This window comes from Myzus persicae, unplaced genomic scaffold (assembly GCF_001856785.1).
Source record: "Myzus persicae strain clone G006 unplaced genomic scaffold, MPER_G0061.0, whole genome shotgun sequence".
In the NCBI taxonomy this organism is placed as follows: domain Eukaryota; kingdom Metazoa; phylum Arthropoda; class Insecta; order Hemiptera; family Aphididae; genus Myzus; species Myzus persicae.
In genome coordinates, this window is record NW_019104389.1 from 372,830 (window position 1) to 392,763 (window position 19,934).

General features: G+C 29.2%; 1 protein-coding gene across 1 annotated transcript in view; it reads right to left on the reverse strand.

Moving 5' to 3' along the window:
* Positions 1-19,934, reverse strand: part of LOC111041805 (junctophilin-2-like) — an 81,336-nt gene that overhangs the window by 25,155 nt on the left and 36,247 nt on the right. The gene's annotated exons all lie outside the window — the stretch shown is intronic.

The window sequence follows — 19,934 nt, forward strand, 5'->3', positions numbered from 1 at the left end:
GCTCAAATAAAACAATTAAATTGATTTTCAACGCCACGACTGTTGTAAGTACTAAGAGCTGCAAATATTTGACGTTGAATTTATTTTTGTATTTTACTTTTTCAGCATGACTAAAAAGGAATAAAATTGATTCCGATTTACCCTCATATTGTGTATTATTCAATTATCCATCAAATAGATTTAAAATTTTACATTAGAATTAAAATTTAAAAATAATACACTATGTATTATACTTTTATTTATATCCATTCATGTACGTTGTACATTTAAGAACAAGTCTTGGCCTCAAATCGAGGGGTTACTGTTTGGTTATGTGTCTCGAGTGGATGTGCCTAAGTGTTGCGTTGAGGTGTTAAAATTAAAAGCAAGGATAAACACCAGCACTTTAAAAAGAGTCCTATTTTTTATCATATTTGCTGTAGGTACTTTAAAATAGTGGTTAATATTGTAATCATTTGCATTTGGTGAACACAAAATTCAGTCTGAAAAATAAATTTTAAATTTTTGATACGTCTCGATAGTTATAGGGTTCTTGAAAATTAAACTGGGATATATAGCTAATCACTAAATATTAAAATAATACTAAAATATTTAAAATTGTCAAACGTATGATAATTATGTTATTTATAACTGACAATGTGATTAAAGTATAAATCTATGTGAACAAATAAATAATTTTTATTGACTTAAACTACGACCCATAAAACATTTTAACATTTCGTTACTCTCCTAAAAAAAAAAAGAAAGTAATTTTACTATTCATCGATCCCTCGAAAAATACTTTCATTTGATTAGAACATGCTTTAGTTTTGTTAAAGTATGCACGTGTTTACCTACCTACCTAATATTCGTCGGACTCTAACAACTTCTTGGGGCTTTTTGAGAGGTTTTATTGTTCAATAATTCATAAGTTATAGAAAACAAAATACTACAATTTCAAATATCGAACATCAAACGCATAGGTAATCAAATAATCTTTCACTTTAGTTTTCCTATACAATTTGATTTAACCTGTAATAATGATTTCGACAATGTTGTTACAATAAACTTATTTAGGGCATTACATAACAATAACAATTTTGACAAAAAGTTTTTTGATTTGTATATTGTAAATCTCAAAAAATAATATAATTTATCAGTTTTATTCTGAATGTATTTTCTGGTTAATAATAGCACCAAAATGCAATGCCAATAGACAGTTTTAAATTGTATTTTCATGTAATAATAAAAATTTTTTTATATATTTTTTTATTATTATTATAATTATTATATACTCAAATCTGGGTATTTATTTTTGCGAGTGACTATAGTTTATTTTATGTATACGATTTAGACTTAAATCCTTCATAACGTATTATATTATATTTCATATAAATCAATAAACAGAACTGTTGGATACAACTAAAACTATAATCCAATGTTTTCAAAAGAAGGCCTAAAATAAACAGAGCACGACCAACAATATGTATCGTTGGGTGCAGTGAATAATGGACAGGTTGACGATGCACTTCACGTGTGGTATGAAAAGCTAGTCGAATAAACAGATTAATAGTTATAATATAATACATTAAATAAACAGATTATTCCATTAAAGCTAACGAGAAAACGAGATGCGACACTAACAAGGAACATGGCCTATAAACGGTATATCAAAAACGTCATAATACAAAAGGGTAGAAAATAGACAGTGCTTATAGTATCACACATGTGGAAGGGGCGTACACGGAAGGACAGTGTAATCAAAAATTTCCCTGAAAATTGTAAACACTTTTGGCCCACAAACTGTCAACACTTATAGAGATACAGCGTAATAAGAAAAATAATTAATTAATTAAGAAAAAATACCTAGTGGGCAGGGAATTTAGGAAATTTTTCCTCGCGACGTTTTACCCCCCACGTAAGCTCTAATTCGATGAATAATTGCAACATTTTTTTTATTTTCTAAGGCACTGAACTTATTTTTCTGTGACTAGTTTTCTGTTTGTACAACTAATTCTAGTTTGACATTCAAATATTTTTTTACTGCAAAAGGTCCACGTAAAATTTTAAAGTAATAATGCTCATTATTAATCATTATTAATCATTATTATACTTACAGCACTAACTTGATGAATAGTTTCATACATTTTACAATTCTACAAAACTTGCGGAATGACTACTGCCATATTGTAATGTTTACATGTATTGGTCAATTATTTCGGGGGTAGTAGATGGGTGTGACGTCCTTCAGCACCATATTCATAGACACAATAGATGTTTTTTTTTGTCCCTCCACCCACCATAATATGAAAAAAATTACTGTTTCAGCACTTACCCAGAATAAATGAGTCAGCATCCTATATAGTTATAGTGTCTGCCACCCGACGAGTAAAGCGCAGTAAATACAAAAATACACAACAAACACGCATTATAATAAATATAGCATAAACAGTGAGTATTACTATTATTTTAATATTTTAATTGTTTTATAGCATTTTAAGTATAAGTGTAATTATTATTTTTACATCAGCAGTATTGTTTAGTACCTTTGGTCGTACACTTACTCGTGATTTTTCCATTTTGAGTATTATTATTTCATTGTGCAAATCGCCAAACTAATTGTTTATTTTCGTTATTACATTCGTGTGCGCCGACCATAGCCTTTTTTTTTTACAATCACTGTAATATTCGTGTGCGTTAATCGCCACGGTATTTTATATTTTTTTAAGCCATTGTTGTGATATTTGCATTAATATTATATCAGCCCTTAAGCCATTATTGTGATTTCAATTTTGATTATTTTAATTGTATTGCTCTTATAATAGCCGCCATTGTGCACTGGCTACTGGTAGCGGCTGGCCAGTCTTCTCACGGACTTATTGCAGGTGACTCAGGTGAGTATATTGTAGTTACACCATTCTTATTATAACAAAATGTCTTATATTATCTGTGCAAATGTTTAACTACCTACCTACAAATTTTAATCAAAGTTCCCAATCAAAACCATTACATGTACCTATTATTATTATCATTATTATTATTAATTGCTATAATTTATTAGTATGGTCGTGCGTTGAGCCAGAAAGGCTATTGATTATTATACAATTGTATATTTACTGGCGTGATTAATAACATTAAATTCCAATGTGAACAATCAAAATATTTATTCTTTGCATTTTTTTCAGTTTGTAAGCACACCCAACGTACAACGTACAAATACTAATATGTTTACGCATACCTATTATATACCGTGAGAATATAATACAAGCATATACATAATCAAAAGTGGGCAGTAATACAATGTAGTTAAAAATTTAATATTTTCAAGCTTTTCATCTTAATTAGTTGGTAAATTCCTAATTAACTTAAAAACTTGACTAATATTAGAGTATTTATAGCTTTTTCAAGATGATTTTAAAATTAATTATTTAAGTTAAAATCGTGTTCAAGAGGTATCTGTAGTTAAACGTAATTAACTAATTAACTTTTTATTTAACTACGCTCCAATGCTATGTACAATGATATTAAATTAAAATAAATATTCCTCAGTTTAATAATTAGACTAACTCACAGACGTGTGATTCCTGGATCTACTACAGTGAATTTTTAACAAAATGTTTAGTCATTATTTAAAAAGTTGAAAGTTGTGAAATCACTACGTGTTACATAGGTGTTTATTAAAAATAATAACCAACTTCCTTTCAACATAGTCGAGTTTACTCCATGTTTGCTTTAAACTTTTAGTGATAAATATATACAGTCTGCTCTATATACTTACATATTATTATTTAATATAAATTAGGTATAATTACTCAAGTAACTCAATTTTTTCACTTCTGTCCACCTTTGCACCCAATGTATCTCAATGTTATTGGCCACTAAATAACGAATGGTTATATTTTAATAAGACAAAGCTTCATTCTTCTGTAATTTTGTTTTGTTTTTTTTAACTTAACAGGATTGGACATCTTGATATTCATTTTCATTTTTCCAGAATATATTATTTCATAATCGAAGACCTATAGCAGCTACCGTATTGATTCTAATAAATATATTTTGAAATACCCTTGTAAGTACCTTCTGTTCTGAATTATTTGAATAAGTAATTTTTAAGTTCCACAATACCAATACTTAGGTTTACTTAATTTTTCATTTGAATCGTTTTCGAAAGTATGTATGCACCTACACATATTCATTAAGAGTTAATTGCATTTTTTTTCGGTGTAGGTACCTACATTAATCGTCATTCATAATAATGAATACACCCACTTACAACACGTATCCACTTAGTCGTTTGCAAATTATTTTCGGTCGAAAACTAATACCTAAGGGCTCCTCGATTTTTGTTTTTGCTTTCGTTAGACGTATCACGGCCAAATCATTAATAATTCAAAATTCCATAAAATATGCAGTGGTTGTTTTGTAACGTTCATCTATTTTGCGAATTGTTTTTTTATCCTTTTATGTTTACTTTAAACTACCTATGTCCTTACCTATAATTTTCTAACAAAACTCGAACCAAAAAATCAAATCACGGCTCCGTTATTTACTGCGATGGCGGCGATGACGAGGCGTTGTGCACTGGCCGACGTATAACGATTGTATCGACCCGTTATTAGAATAAATAAATATTTTAGACAGTAAATTTAGTTTTTCGTCGTGGGCGCAATTTGTTATTTAAATTACACCATTTCGAGTCTGTGCAGGTGCAAACGAAAATGTTTTATGTGCCTAAACAGTGTGAGTAGGTATACATAATAATATTAAATAATTTTTTTTAATTAATAATGGTTTTATTTAACCATGATATTGCTGCACATGAATTGTACCACGACCAGTATAAGTAGTGCTAATTCAAATATGGATACATACCAAAGTAATATAATTATTAATGTGGTAAAAAATTAATTATTATCATATTATACTTTGTGCCCTAAAATTGATTTCATTTTTGTTTTTAAAATAACTACACGTGAAACCATTTCTTTTAATTGGATTCTAGACTTACATTTGGTATTAAATGTACTGTTTCAAAATATATGTTTCAAGTACATCGTCAATCAACGATTATCCGGAATTCCCAATCACTGAATCACATGAGATAGGGTATCTTCGCAAATATATATTATGTACTTAAGAGTAAATTGGATGAACCTCTACAGTGACATCTTACCTATTATGTATATAAGTTAAAAAAATGCTCATAGTTTTTTGACATCGAAGACAATGTTAATTTATTACCATATTATTATAGTCTGCATATAAATTTATAAATAAATAAATTGTTTCATTATTAGTTTGTCGGCAGAAAAAACCTTTCTTAGCTTATAACTTTTATTATAATATCAATTCAATTTCTTTTATATAAATTATTTATATTCAAGTACATGAATTCTAATTTTCTCTTAGAATCCAACAAAGTTTCAGGTTATTGAAATGATTTATTATTACTAAATGACTTACTAAACATTCGACTTGTCAATTCATAATGGTATTTTTTTTTTTTAGTGTTATTTGTGTATGACATAATAAATAATTGCGTGCAAGTGCTGATTTGAGCATTTGACTAAAATAAAAAAACTTTTCTGCTGGCTTTGAAAATGTGAAAGCTATTTGATTAGCTTAAGTAAGCTGCAGGTAGTACCAATTGTATAATAATAATAATAATAATAAATTGTACGTCGTCGTTATAAAGTTATTAAAACGACTCAAACGTTAAAGAAATAAAATCAAGTTTGTAAAAAGTTTTAGCAAACTTATACGGTATGCATAATGTCGAATTAAAATTGTGAAGGCCCGGTCACAGAATAATAAACATGTTTGTAACTCGTTTAACTTTTTCTACTCTATGCAAAAGCGGTGTTGTATATAGCAACAAATCAAAAATCAATTCCAATTGAAATTCAGTTATAGTCGCACTGGCTAAAATATGATCGAAATTGTCAAGATTCGTCTGTTAATATTTTCACGGGCTTAAGGAAAGGGCCGCAGACCAAAATCAAAAACAGAATACCAAATAGACTGGATGTCTTGAAAAGCATGCACGACAAAAATGTGTGCTGGAAAAAACAAATAACTACGAAATGTCACTGTGAATGTAAAACCGATGCATCCTTCGCTTGAAATCGAAAAATATTTATGATAAATGACCATAAGGGTGTTGTACTGTATCTTACATAATATAGTTAGTCGACTTCGAGAAAATACGACACGCACAGTATAGTGTCACGATGTGGGAAATATATAAAATAAAAGATAGACCATATACTATTACTATTATTATGTGTAGACAATAACGCTTCATCCGCGACGAAATGACACAATATTATACAATCGCTCGAGTTTCGTTCAGACACTCGTTACTATGGAGGTAAGAGTAAAATAAATCCTAACATAATAGTGCGTATGTTTATTTGACGACTTTTTTAACATTTTAGATTCTGATTTTACAATAATGTGTGTGTACACGAGAAGTAGGTAGTAAAAATAATGAATCAAATCCCTGGAAAACCTTTGGTGAACATTTTAAGGAAAAACAGGATTTTTTAAGCAGAACCAGTTTTTGATACAATCGATTTTGTTTTTTTTTGGCGTACCTCAAAAACGAACAACTGTAGATGCTTGAAAAATTCACCAAATTTTTGTATGAGCATTTTTTGTACATGACTTAAATTTAAATTTTCAAATTATTCTGTTTTTTTTTTTGAACATTTTTTAGGCATAAGACATTTTTGATTTTTTTTTTTTTTTTGTTCTTTTACTATTCTTATCGATACACATTTTAGGTAAAAAAAAGCTTTAAAATTGAATACAATGCTTCTTATCATAAGTTGTTTTAGTTTAAATTCATAAATATTAATGATACATAGGCACAATTTTTTTTAAATATTTAAAGTTCAAATTTTGACAAAATTATGAAAAATTTCAAATTATTTTGTAGTTAAAAATGTTTATAAAATGTTCAAAATTATAGCTACGGATTGAAAATATAAAACAAGGTTTTTCATGTAACCAAAAGATGTAATGGTTGTTTTAAATTCAAATTTGATTAAAATATACATCTAAGCAGAGAATATCGATTTTAGGTATGTTTTTGCAATGTACAAATATTTTCAGTGGGTGCTTAAAACTTTTAAAGTAATTAATTCAACTTACTGTTTTATTTATAGTAAAATAAAATACTTAAATGACAATAATATCATAAAATAATACTGTGTAATCAAATTACGCCGTCTTCAGAATCGTTTTTCGTATAGATACAATGATTTCATCTCATTGAATTCGAATCCAACACCGTGTATAGAAGATAAAGTGACACCGATTCAGTATCTTCCATGGTACGATATCGACGCAAAAAATCACGACAGTTTGGTATAGTTCGGAATTTATCACCAGAGCACGAAAACCGATTTTCATACTAGTCGTAATGGAAATTTACATTTTAAATATTTAAATGTTATTTTAACAACTAATTGTTGTTCTCAAACGTCAATAATGTGCATGCAAACATAATATATTTTAAGTTGTATTGTATAGCAGATTAATAAAAAAATAAACCAATGTTTTGGAACCATGTACCGACTATTACATAAAAATCGTAATAATATTACATGGTATATTGTAGCCTCCATATCGAACAAATTTATTTATTTAAATAAAATGTATATTTATTGTATGATATTTTTATGTTTCAAAGTCAATTTAAAAAATAACAATAGGACACATTGCGACGTTACGAAAAAACCTATCATTAATTTTAATTTCTGATTAATTTATTAATTTATTGATTACACACTTGATTCTTGGGTTCTATGGTATACGTATATTGATTACCACGGGGTTGAGGGCACCTAGTAACATTTTATACAACTTTGATGACCGACATATGCGTGTGACACTTCCATGACAAAAATCATCATTGCGGTGGTTTCTTTTTTTTTTCTAATATTCGGTCGTAGAGTCGTAAAATAATAATATCTAAAGTTGATATCAAAACGTAATATGATTTTTATTATTTAATCAGTGAAGATACACTCGTATTATATTATATTATAGTGCAAGTATATTAAATTTTACGCGATTGAATATTGTCATACAGGCACATGTATATAATGTGTACCCCCTCCCTTCTACTCGGAAAAGCGTGCGCTATAGCAAATAATTCCGATCTTTGATGTAACATATATATATATATATCTTTAAACTCACTCGTATACACAAACATAATATACAGAATTTATTGACATTATATATAATATATAGTCCGTAACAATAAACGTTATATCATGCACGAGCGTTCTGTATTTTAACACATTTTTAGTGTTTCCGATATTTTTTGATCAGATTTATTTTCTGATTATTTTTAATAATCTATATAAACTTCCTGCAAGTTCCGAGAAATATTTTGTTTTTATACGGAATTCTCCGGCGGGGCCCATTAACCATTATTGACGAAGAATAAATAAATAACAAAATATATATATATACACTGATTAAGTTTTATTTTGATTGTTTATACTACTATTACCGTTAAAACATCTTTATTTATTTTAGAAAATTCTATAACACTAAACTTTGCATCGTGTATAATAGCCAGTTTATAGGTCAGAACAAATTTTGTCCCCAAGAAGTATACATATAATAAATAAATAATATAGTAAATTATGGGCTCAGAACCAACACTTTCCAAAAATGTTTTTTTTTTTTTTTTAATCCACTTTTTAATATCTATAAATTATAATCAAAGCAACCATTTATGTTCAAGATTTAAATAGTTATAGAGAACTTAAAAATTCCTAATGAACACAGATTACGCACCAATTTAATATTTAAAATAGTGAGAAAATAAACCTAAACTTTCAGTTATTAACCATACAACGTTTTAAAATAAATAGGTTCTATCTGCATTCAAATCAACAAGTAAATTATTTAATATTCATCGTATCGACCATACAATAATCATAAGATAGGAAGTACAATATTATTGATACTATTCGTTATTGTAAATGTATCTAGAAAATGAATATTTCTTCATAACAGTATTGAATATAATACCATCATACTTTCATTTTGGTTGTAACATCAAGGCAAGATATCTTTATTCCTGTAACCGAATTTTAGTTTCCAGAGACACATACACCATTAAATGTAGAAGAAGACAGTTCTACGTGAAAACAAATATTATCAACAGAAAGGACAAGTGTGTAAAACGACTCTGTTAATTCTTTAAATTTGACCATCATTGAAAGCAATTCATTAGGGAAAAAAGCTATTACAGTTTCAAGTAAAAATTATTGCTCTCCGTTACAATTCGATATTTTGAGATAACCAACTTTTGTTTCAAATCCCACTTAATATCGTACCTACACGCTGTAATAGCGACTGAGTATCGTATCATTATACAGTATGATCGATTAGAATAAGAAAATAAAGGAATATTTTTTTCTGTATAGGGTCATAACAACACAAAGGGGAGGGAAAATTCGCAATATCATTTTTCGTTTAACCCGAATTTTGTTTTCCGAGAAACAATCATTTGATTTAAAACATCATTCTAAGTGAAAACAAATATTATCAACTGAAACGATCCGTGTGTGAAGAACGATTCTGTTAATCTTTAGATTTGACCATCATTGGAAGCCGTTCATTAAGAAAAAAATTGTATAGGTATTACAGTTTCAAGTAGAAAGTATTGCTCTCCTCTAGGTACGATTCTGTATTTTGAAACAGCACCTTTTGATTCTGAGCCCACGAAGTATTAAAATAATATTAAGCGGATTTTAACAACAACAAAAAAAACCTGTAAGCAATACTTTTGAAAAGTATTAATATAATAATATATAAATACATTTTTATAGGAGTGTTCCTGTATTCAAATTACAAATAATCTTTTATTAAAGCATTTAAAAAGTACACTTAGAAATACTGTAACCAGGTATATGCCTGCAGAAATGTTTTTTAATAAAAAGGAAGAAAGTGGCGATCGCTGTTTTTACACTGATATAAAAAGACATTTTCGGTTAACATTTATAATATTATACTTGAGGGAAAAAGTCGAAACGATTCATACACAGTTTCTTTGTGGATAATCCATTGTACTTCAATAATTTCATTTTTCGAATTTCTAAGTATACTTCAAGGAAATCGTGAAAAAGCTAAACTACAGCGAACAAAGTCTTCGGCGAGATACTGTTAATAAAACATTGTTTGACAATGCTTGAATAAACACTCAGCTCGTAATCAAAATGATCTATTATTAGTTTTCAATTGACATATTATATTAAATAGAAAGTCAAAATAAAATTATTCCTACTCTGATGGTTGAGCGAAGAATTCGAGGAAGATGATAATGTCGTTTACCTATACGCACGCATAATAATAATTTATAATATTATCATCGCATGTTAGTCTTATCTCGTTAAACTATGTAAAATGCCCTACAGTCACCACCCAAAGCACCGTTAAATGAGTTAAGTACGCCACTGACTTTATGATACTTTAATATATTATTATCAAAGGTAAATTCGTATACCTAACAATATCAGTGACACACACACAGGGGGAGGGGACGTCACGTCTTCTTTGATGAAAATCATTTTAACCTGCAAGTTATTTACGCCTTTTATCTTTATACCAAATATTTTAAGCACAACCAGCCCCCTCCCCCTCCTCTTCAAAATAATATAATATAAGGCATATTTATATACTGGGCGTTTTTTTCCCGGGGGATTCAAATTACAAGATATATTTAATGGATTCAATACACGGACGTTCAAAGAAAAATGAAAAATAGCACCTTTTGTCCTAGGGTGGTCTTTAATTAATATCAAGCTGACAATTTTTTGCGACTCGTATCCTCAATTTTTAGTGAACATGCATACGAAAATCAACTATTTAAGATATTGGTTCATCGGACAAAGTTAACATTTATTTTTATTTAAAATTTGAACTTTTAAAAATGTTTGGAATTGTCTTAATTATTTCAAATTATTTCAATTGTTTTAACTATACAAAGTAAAATAAATTAAATTTGCGACAACGTTCGTAATGTAAATTGTGTAATATGTCCGACGATTTGAGAGCAAAAGTGCAGTGGTGTGGCCTATATAAGTGGTCGATTATTACGATTTCTTCTTTTGTGATTGAATTCTGATGATCGTTACATTAATTACCGATAGCCGTGTTTTAATTTCGAATGTTTATTGATAATTGCATGTAATATTTTAACATTACGTAAATAATAATACTTTAATAATGAATATGATAATGTAGAACACGCCGAATGAACGGGGGATTCGCTAACGACGGTGTAACGTATGGTTGACGGGCTGGTTGCACCGAACCAATGAGAAGTGATTTCAATATGTAGACGCGCTTAATATTGTATAATACCTACCCTTGTAGAGCTACCTAACCGGTGGTGAACTTAAACGTATTAATTCGCAGACTCGGCCGAATTTACATAAACGCATTAGAGACTTACCCACTCGCAGCCGTAGTCGTTGGTATCAATTATTATTCCCAACGTCGAACATTTTACGCATAATAATAATAATAATACATTACTACCTGCGTATAATATTATCTTATTATAATGTATACTGCAGATTGTGCACATACCCGAGCCAGCATTCGAATACGGGTATTAGCTGGTGTTTTGCCGTGTTGTACAGGCTGATTCACCGAGCATGCTCAGTACCCTTTTTTTCTTCAATAATGCAGTTATTCGGGATTTGATTTTTTTTTAATTTTTAAATATTATACTTGAAGACCATATTTTAAAATTCTCGAGATTTTTTGGTACTACGTAAAGAGTGTCCTGTGACGATAAAAAACTTCTGTTTTGCAAATGAGAACACCCCTATTCAACAATAAATTATACAGAAGATAATTTTTCTGAAATTTATGAAGTGTCAAAATCAAAATTCAAAAGAGTATTTTTTGAGTTATGTATTTAAATTTGAGTCCTAGGGATTAAAGGTCCATATAGTAATGAGTTTATAAGATTTGGGAGCTAAGGTGATTTGAAAATCGTAATCATTAATATTAATCCATCGATGTAAATAATTTGTAAAAATGGCAAAAGTATAATAAATACTTCATCCAATTTTACGTATATTTTATATTTATGTAAAACCAGTTTTAAGGAATATTATTCTTAATACAAACATTTTAATAACTAAGAAACTACTCACTCAAATTTTCAACAATTTTCAAAACAAATGATCCACTAATTAATTTACAGTAAAAGAGGGAGGTTTTCATTCTAAAAACAGAAGATCGTAACACCATAGGACACTCCTTAAGTACCCAGTACAAAAATTCGAGAATTTAAAAATATAGTCTTTGAGTATATTTAATGATTCCAAAAATCAGAATTTTAATAAATTCATTATTAAAAGAAAAATGGGGATGAGCATGCTTGGTGGATCATCCTGTATAAATATCGACATCAAATAATATCACCCAAAGATTATGCAAGTGGCAAGCCGCGTATTATTTAAACATATATGCAAATACGCGTTTATTATAATTATACTGATATGTAAACATTTTTCATTGGAAATAAATCGTATCAAATCAAATTATTTGTGCCCACGTAGTTGATGGATATAAAAATAAATTATTTGAACTAAAATTTTCGTGGAATTCGATATGCAAAACAAATTTCTAATTAAATCACTATCCTTGTATAATACAAAGAAATTCACCAAAAATCATTATTGCAAACTCGTTTTTTCTTCAATAATGCAGTAATTCAAAATCTGACTTTTAAATTTTTTAAATATCCTTTAGGAACATATTTTCAAATTGTTGAGGTTTTTTTTTTACTACTCAAAGAGTGTACTGTGGAGGTTATATATATATATATATATATATATATATTAAAAATACAGTATATTATACTTAAACATTTCCAAAAAAAAAATAATCCACTAAATAATTTACAATAAAAAAGGAGGTTCTCATTTGAAAAACAGAATTTAATATCTTCGCAGGACACTACTTAAGTAATATAAAAATAACATCAAGAATTTGAAAAAATATTATTTAATAATCCACTAAAAAATCACTAAAAAAAAGTAATTCACTATTGAAGGAAAAAAATTAAAGGGAGGGGGTGAGCATGCTTGGCGAATCATCTTGTATAGTAATTATGTCGATAGATGTATAATACTCTGTATATATACAGAGTGTAGGAAACTTATTACATAGGTACTCACTTTGGATATTGAAAATACTGTCGAATCCTTTCAGACTACTGCGTACCTACCTAAGCTACGGTATAATCAGAAACATTGATACCTACATATAGGTTTGTATAGGTAATAATAATAATATCTTATAAAAGGTTACGTAGTATGGCTTAAATATATTTTCCATGTCGATATTTTAGTACTAAAGATTTTTATTTTTTATACTTGATCCCTGCAGTTACACTTCAAGCTTATAAGTTATAACACGCAGACCACGACGTTGGTATTCGTAATAATTCTCGACAGAGGAAATAATACGTATATGCATTTTCAACAGACGAATTCAACAACGATTCAAGTCGACAACAACGACACTTAATCTCGAACTCATACAGACATTTTAAATAAAAAAACGTTACAGTTATGACTGCTGACATCACTACAAGTTTAATCAAAATTGTTTATACATATAAAATCGATTTTAAAAAGCAAGGACACAATATTATTATAATTGTTTCTATTAAAATTTAAATTAAAAACAGATTTCATTGTTCAACGTTTGCGGTCAAAAATATGTCATTTTCGATTAACATAACCCAAAATATGACATTTACCTTTGACAAGTCAATTATAGCAAAACCCATTATACTTGTATTCTTCACGTCGTAGTTTAATTTAAAATTAAGTGAAAGTCCGATTTTTATAGTTCAATTGGCAATTAGCCTATAGTTTTAGTATATAACATAGTAATTTAAAAATGAATAAACACGAATAAATTAATTTTATTGATCAGAATAATTTGTTATTTTTATCACATAATAAATTATGTAAATATATTTTTTTATTATTATTTGAATGATAACTGTCGCAATTCTATTGGAAATGATTTTGAATTCGAATAAATCAACTCATATTCCAGTAGCATAAATGCACGTTTTTCTCTAATTATTTTACAGTTACAGAATAAATACATTATATGCAAATAGAAATGGAAGAAAAATGAAGCATGAATTAAATAATATTACTTCGAATTTTAAAATAATATCTAATATTATCTTCGGGTAAGTAATTGGTCGATTTACGCAAAAAAATTTATTTTTAAAGACAATAAACACAACTACATTATATTATACAGTACATTTGAAAACACACAAGATTAATCTTTAATAAAAGTATCATCATTGCAGAGTAGACATGGGACGAAAGTTAGATTTACCTGCTTGACACGTGTGACATTGTCTTGAGGTAAATTAATGCAGTGAGGTTTGGTTTTCAACTGTTCAAGAATCTAAATCATGGTCAGATGGTTCCATGGAGTTAAATTGGTGATAAATTTCTGGTATTTTTTCGGGTGCGGATATCAACAAGTTAGTCGAGTTAGGAGAGCGTATCGGTAAAAAAAAATCCTCTGTCTTATACGCGAAAAATAGCATCACCTCTCTCCGAATTTCACTCGGGTGGAACTCGGTGCTTTGAAATGTTTTACAATGAACACCCATACCATTGTTTATCAATACATTTATAGCTCCATTCTCTATATAAAAGCTTCTGACCACACCCAGATAATATTTTTCTTTATATTATTTTTAAAAGTGTTTTATATTTTTAAAATACAGAGAGAGGTGTTTAACAATGTTAGATGAAAGTAAGACGGATAAATAATTATATTAGTGCGCCATCTAAGGCCTAAGGCACGACCAGTCAACAGAACATTTTTTATTAATAATTTTTTCACCTCAAAAAGAAGATTTAATCACATTAAAGTATTACAGTTTAAATAAATCAAAAGGGTAACAGTCAATTAGATTTAAATTTAAATTTATTACGTGATTTTCGAGGCTCTGTTCTTTAACAATTTATAAATTAATTATAAATTAATTAAACTGAATAGTACAATAGTTATTGTTATTATTAAAATAGTGTATACCTGCATATATAGGTAATCAATATATTAATTGTAGATTGAACCTTAAACAATAAAAATGTAATATGTACATGAACTGCACTCAGTGACGTCACAAATTAATTTTATGGGGCGATTGCCATCCAAACAATTTTAGGAGGGTGGGTGTTCTTGTGAGCTCTTAAGAAAATTATTTTATCAAACTTTCATTATTGTATAAATAATAATATTTTGATTTGAATTCAATGTGATAAATTAGCATTGTTTAAAAAGTACATTTACTGATTTACTCTATGGGTCAACACACAGGTAACAAAACTCTTGCTCTATAAACTGTTGTAGGTAATGCAATGGGAAAACTCAGAAACTAGTAACTAGGATATTAATAATTATTATTGATAGCTTTAATATGTTATTAAGTAATAAAACATATAATAACCACCTGTCCCATTAAAATTAATTGATATTCTATATAATTGTGTCAATATTTATTTTTGAATAAAAACAAAATTATACTCGTATGGGAGTTTTTAATTCAATTTTATGTGTGATGGGTTAGCCTCAATATTTGCCCTTGTAGATAAAATATTCGTGACGCCACTGGTCTGCACTTAATATTATAGTCTATCACGGTTCTACATGATATTGAACTGGAGGTATAAATTTAAAATGAACACGTTTCCTGGACAATGTCTCATCGATATTTTTATATTTTGTTTACACGCGTGCCTAATAATAATGCAATTATTAAAACGCTGCCAGTACATTATATTTAATCTATGTTTACTTTACACAATCATGTGCGTATATTATAGTGTTGTAATATATCATTATACGTGTCACCAGCTGAACTGTGCACATTACAATAAATGCATGTTAATGTACCTGCCGGTGTTTGCAGTGAATACTATTGACATTATTAATCAATCATTAAAAACAAATATTGAATTTGGTTAAATTAAGCTACAATATAATGTACAGTCGCTGATTGCGAAGTGCGTTATTGTTCCCAGCGTAATTGGGCAGGAGACCGTTTTAAAAGGTATTTTCTCACAGTGGAGTATACCTATAATACAATATTTTGTACAGTTAATTATTCTGTAACCTTAATAGTATATTTAAATGGTACAGATCGCCTATACGAGGTTATATTATACACAGTGATTCAGAAAGTTGTATATGATGCAAAAATTTTAAATGTTTAAAAAATAAAAACTTAGAAAACTTTCAAGCTCAGGTTAGAAAGACCGGGACTGAAACTTATGGATTTAAAAAAATCGATCCCAAAACAAAAACTGACACCAAATGATTATAAAAAAAAAGCGTTTTGCGAAACCGAAACCATTAAAACTTATATGTCGATTTCTTTCAATTTTACAAATGAACAACTACAAAATTTATAATTCTAGGTAATTGAATTAAATCTGCAACATTAAATAGCTAGATTTACTCGATAGGAAACCGTTTTATGTAGCACGTATTTTCGCTTAATGTAAAAACTGGTATTACAGTAATTTATCAACGAAAATTTAAAGTAAAGACTCCAGTGAAACAGTTTCCAAAACCTAGACCAAAATCAAAATTAAAACGGTTTCGAGATCTGCTCTGCAGAATAAAGTTAACATTGCATAAGTGTTTTTGTTTTCACAAATGTTGTGTTGGAGTAATGATTTCAAATCAACTACAGAACAATGTTATAAAAACAATAAATTTACCGAAGAATGACTGCATACTACGTCATGGTGACAATGATAAGACAATATTACCCTCGATAATAATAATAATACACCATAAATGTTAAATAAAAACGCGCTAAGTAATTACGCAGTACAGGCGTATATAATACAATTTACAAATCGAAATATATGATTCAACATAATGTAAATATTTCGAGCTAATAACTATTGCAGGTAGTTGATGCTTAAAAAATAGAAAAGAGTATACGTCCATAGGTTGGCTTACACAATTATGATTATATTTTTAATACTTGCACAATGATCTTATAATTGTAACAACCAAAAAAAAAAAAAAAAAATGAACAGCAACGATAATGTATTTCAACATAACCATTATGACGTGTGTCGGTGTATAAGTTCAATACTTGTGGAGGTAGGTATACGTTAACACGACAATATTATATTAGTACCTAAATATATTTATTATTTTAACTAGCTGATGTATGGTGGGCGGTGCGTACTCGTGCCTGCGTGTTAATGATAACACCACGACAAGTGTGTTACGACTTTTCGATTGCAATAATTATTATTATCAACACATGTGAATATTATGTATAATGCGACACACTTTTGGAATGATAATAGGTAATAATAATAATAGTAATGCTCTATCGTGTGCAACATGGTTCATATACACAATATAGTATTTTCGATTTTAAGTTTTAAGGTTTTTTTTTTTTTTTGCGGATTGCCATCGACGTGTCGTACATAAACGACGAAAACTGCACAATTATTATCAACGTAAACTGAAATGGCTGTACCCATTACCCATTATACCGGAACAACGCGAAAACCTCTCTCCATACAATAGTAGTAATCGCCTTGATAATGGTAGCACTTATTCGGGTTAAGACGTTCTTCGCCGTAAGTATAAACCGAAAACAAACGTTATATTACGAGCACATAGGTACATAACATAATACCGAGACAAGAATTTAAACCGTCTCCCGTGTAGGTCCCGCACAGTCTTTTCCAGCACTCTGACCTATATACATATCGTAAATATAACCTCACCCGACCGGAACTGCCGTTTTCTTTTCATTTCCGATGTTCTTTATCATATTATATACGCGTGTCCCGTGCGACCTAAACTCCAAAATCCTCGAGGAACAATCCATTATATTAAACGTGTCCCAATCGATGGCCGAGCAATCCCCAATCGTTCGGCCACGTCTCCGAGAGTGCCTCACCCGCTCACCGGAATTTCCGTTGGTTTCATTACACTACGCATAAATCGTGTGGACGAGAGGTCAACGCCATGACATTCAGCGAGTAGGAGGTGAACGATTGACTCGCGGACATGTTGACCCAAAATCAGACAAGTTTGGGTACAAAATATAGAAACGAGGGACGACTATAAGAGTTGGTTATTCCCAATCACCGAATTGGTTTCCCGGCTGTAGCAAGTAGCTGTACTGCAAGTAGCATACGAGTTGGTTTCCGTGTTGTCTCTGCAGGTGATGTACGAATCAATGAGCTTTCATGATGATAAGACAACTATGTTGAATCAACTTTTCAAATTATTTTATGAAAATATGTTCAATCAACAAAAATGTCCTTCCCCTTTTGAATAGACTTAGGACTGACTAGAATACTTATAAGTATGATTAAAAATGTTGCTGGTCTGTCTACATACGTTAAAAATTATATATATATACTTATGATGTAATTATCAATATCACCACTACCTATAATACTATTAATTTTGAAGGGCGTTCAAGATTTTCTTGAGATTTTTCTGTTAATGTATTGCTTAACGCTTGCCTCTCCAATTTGTTTTCAATCTATTTTTGGTGATTGTATTCAATATTGTTCTAATCAATAATATTTAAATTATTATTTTTTTGATTCACTTAACATATCACTTCTATTTTAGCTCACACACTTACATTTAAGTAAATATACGTGCAAGTGATTAGGTTAGTTGTCACAATTAACTGGCGAGACACCAACATAACCAATCTATAATTTATTAGATATAATAGGTATTAACTATACCTATATTTTATAAACTTTCCTAAAAAATTGTGAACCTAAAAAAATATTATGAGTTTGGAATTTGTACATATGCGGAAACAAATTCGTTCACTTGACGCGGGAACAAATTCAGTATTATTCGACACAACATATAAAAGAATAAAGTATATTCGGAATCATCATTTGACCTGCGGACAATCAGAGAGCGTTTGGACACAATACGATATTAACGATAACATACATACGTAACATACGTACCTACTGTTTACTTAAAAATTGCATACCTAAGACGAAAACAAATATTTTTTTAAAATTGTTATAGATTAAATATACCTAATACATATAATAGGTAATGATAAAATATTTTCATAAAGGTATTATAGATACCTAAGAATATTATTTTTCCTACATATGTTTAATATAATAGGTAGGTACGTCACAATGATCAATATATTTTAAAACTAAAGTTCCAAAAAAAAAACTTTTTGGGAGGTGATTAACTATTAATAGAGCCAATCCCCCATCCTCCTTGTATCCCCTAGTATTAACGTTAATAGGCTCTGTTCTAAAAAGCAAAATAGAAAAAAACTTTTACCCGAACATGAAGGTATTCTCGGTAAAAATGTGTACCTGAACTCGCACGTTCCCCCAATTCACATTTCACTGGTAAAAATATAATTATGTGCCCAAACGTGTTATAGCCCGTTGGTTTTCCTTTGGCGTTATCGAAAGAGTGATGACGCAAATGTCGAATGTATAATATAGATTTTTAGTCTCAAAACCATTTTTCCTCCAAAGAACATGATATTATTGTATAATTGAAAAAGACATTGAGACGTTAATCGATGCACGACCAATAATTAGTAAAAAAAATATCCTGCGTTTTAACTACTAAATAATTTAAGGTCGCTATGAGGTGCTTGAATTTCAAAAGAATTGCACTGATTTTAACGCTGAGATTTTTATTTTTCTGAAAAACTGTAAAACCCACCGTACAAAATAATTGTGTACAATTAATCATTGAACAAATATTGTGTATGTAAACAACATTTCATATTGTTTAAAATGTAAGGTCACTGTATTTTTTGTATGCCTGCTACCTATACCCGTGTTATGTTTACCTACCTATATAATATAATATGT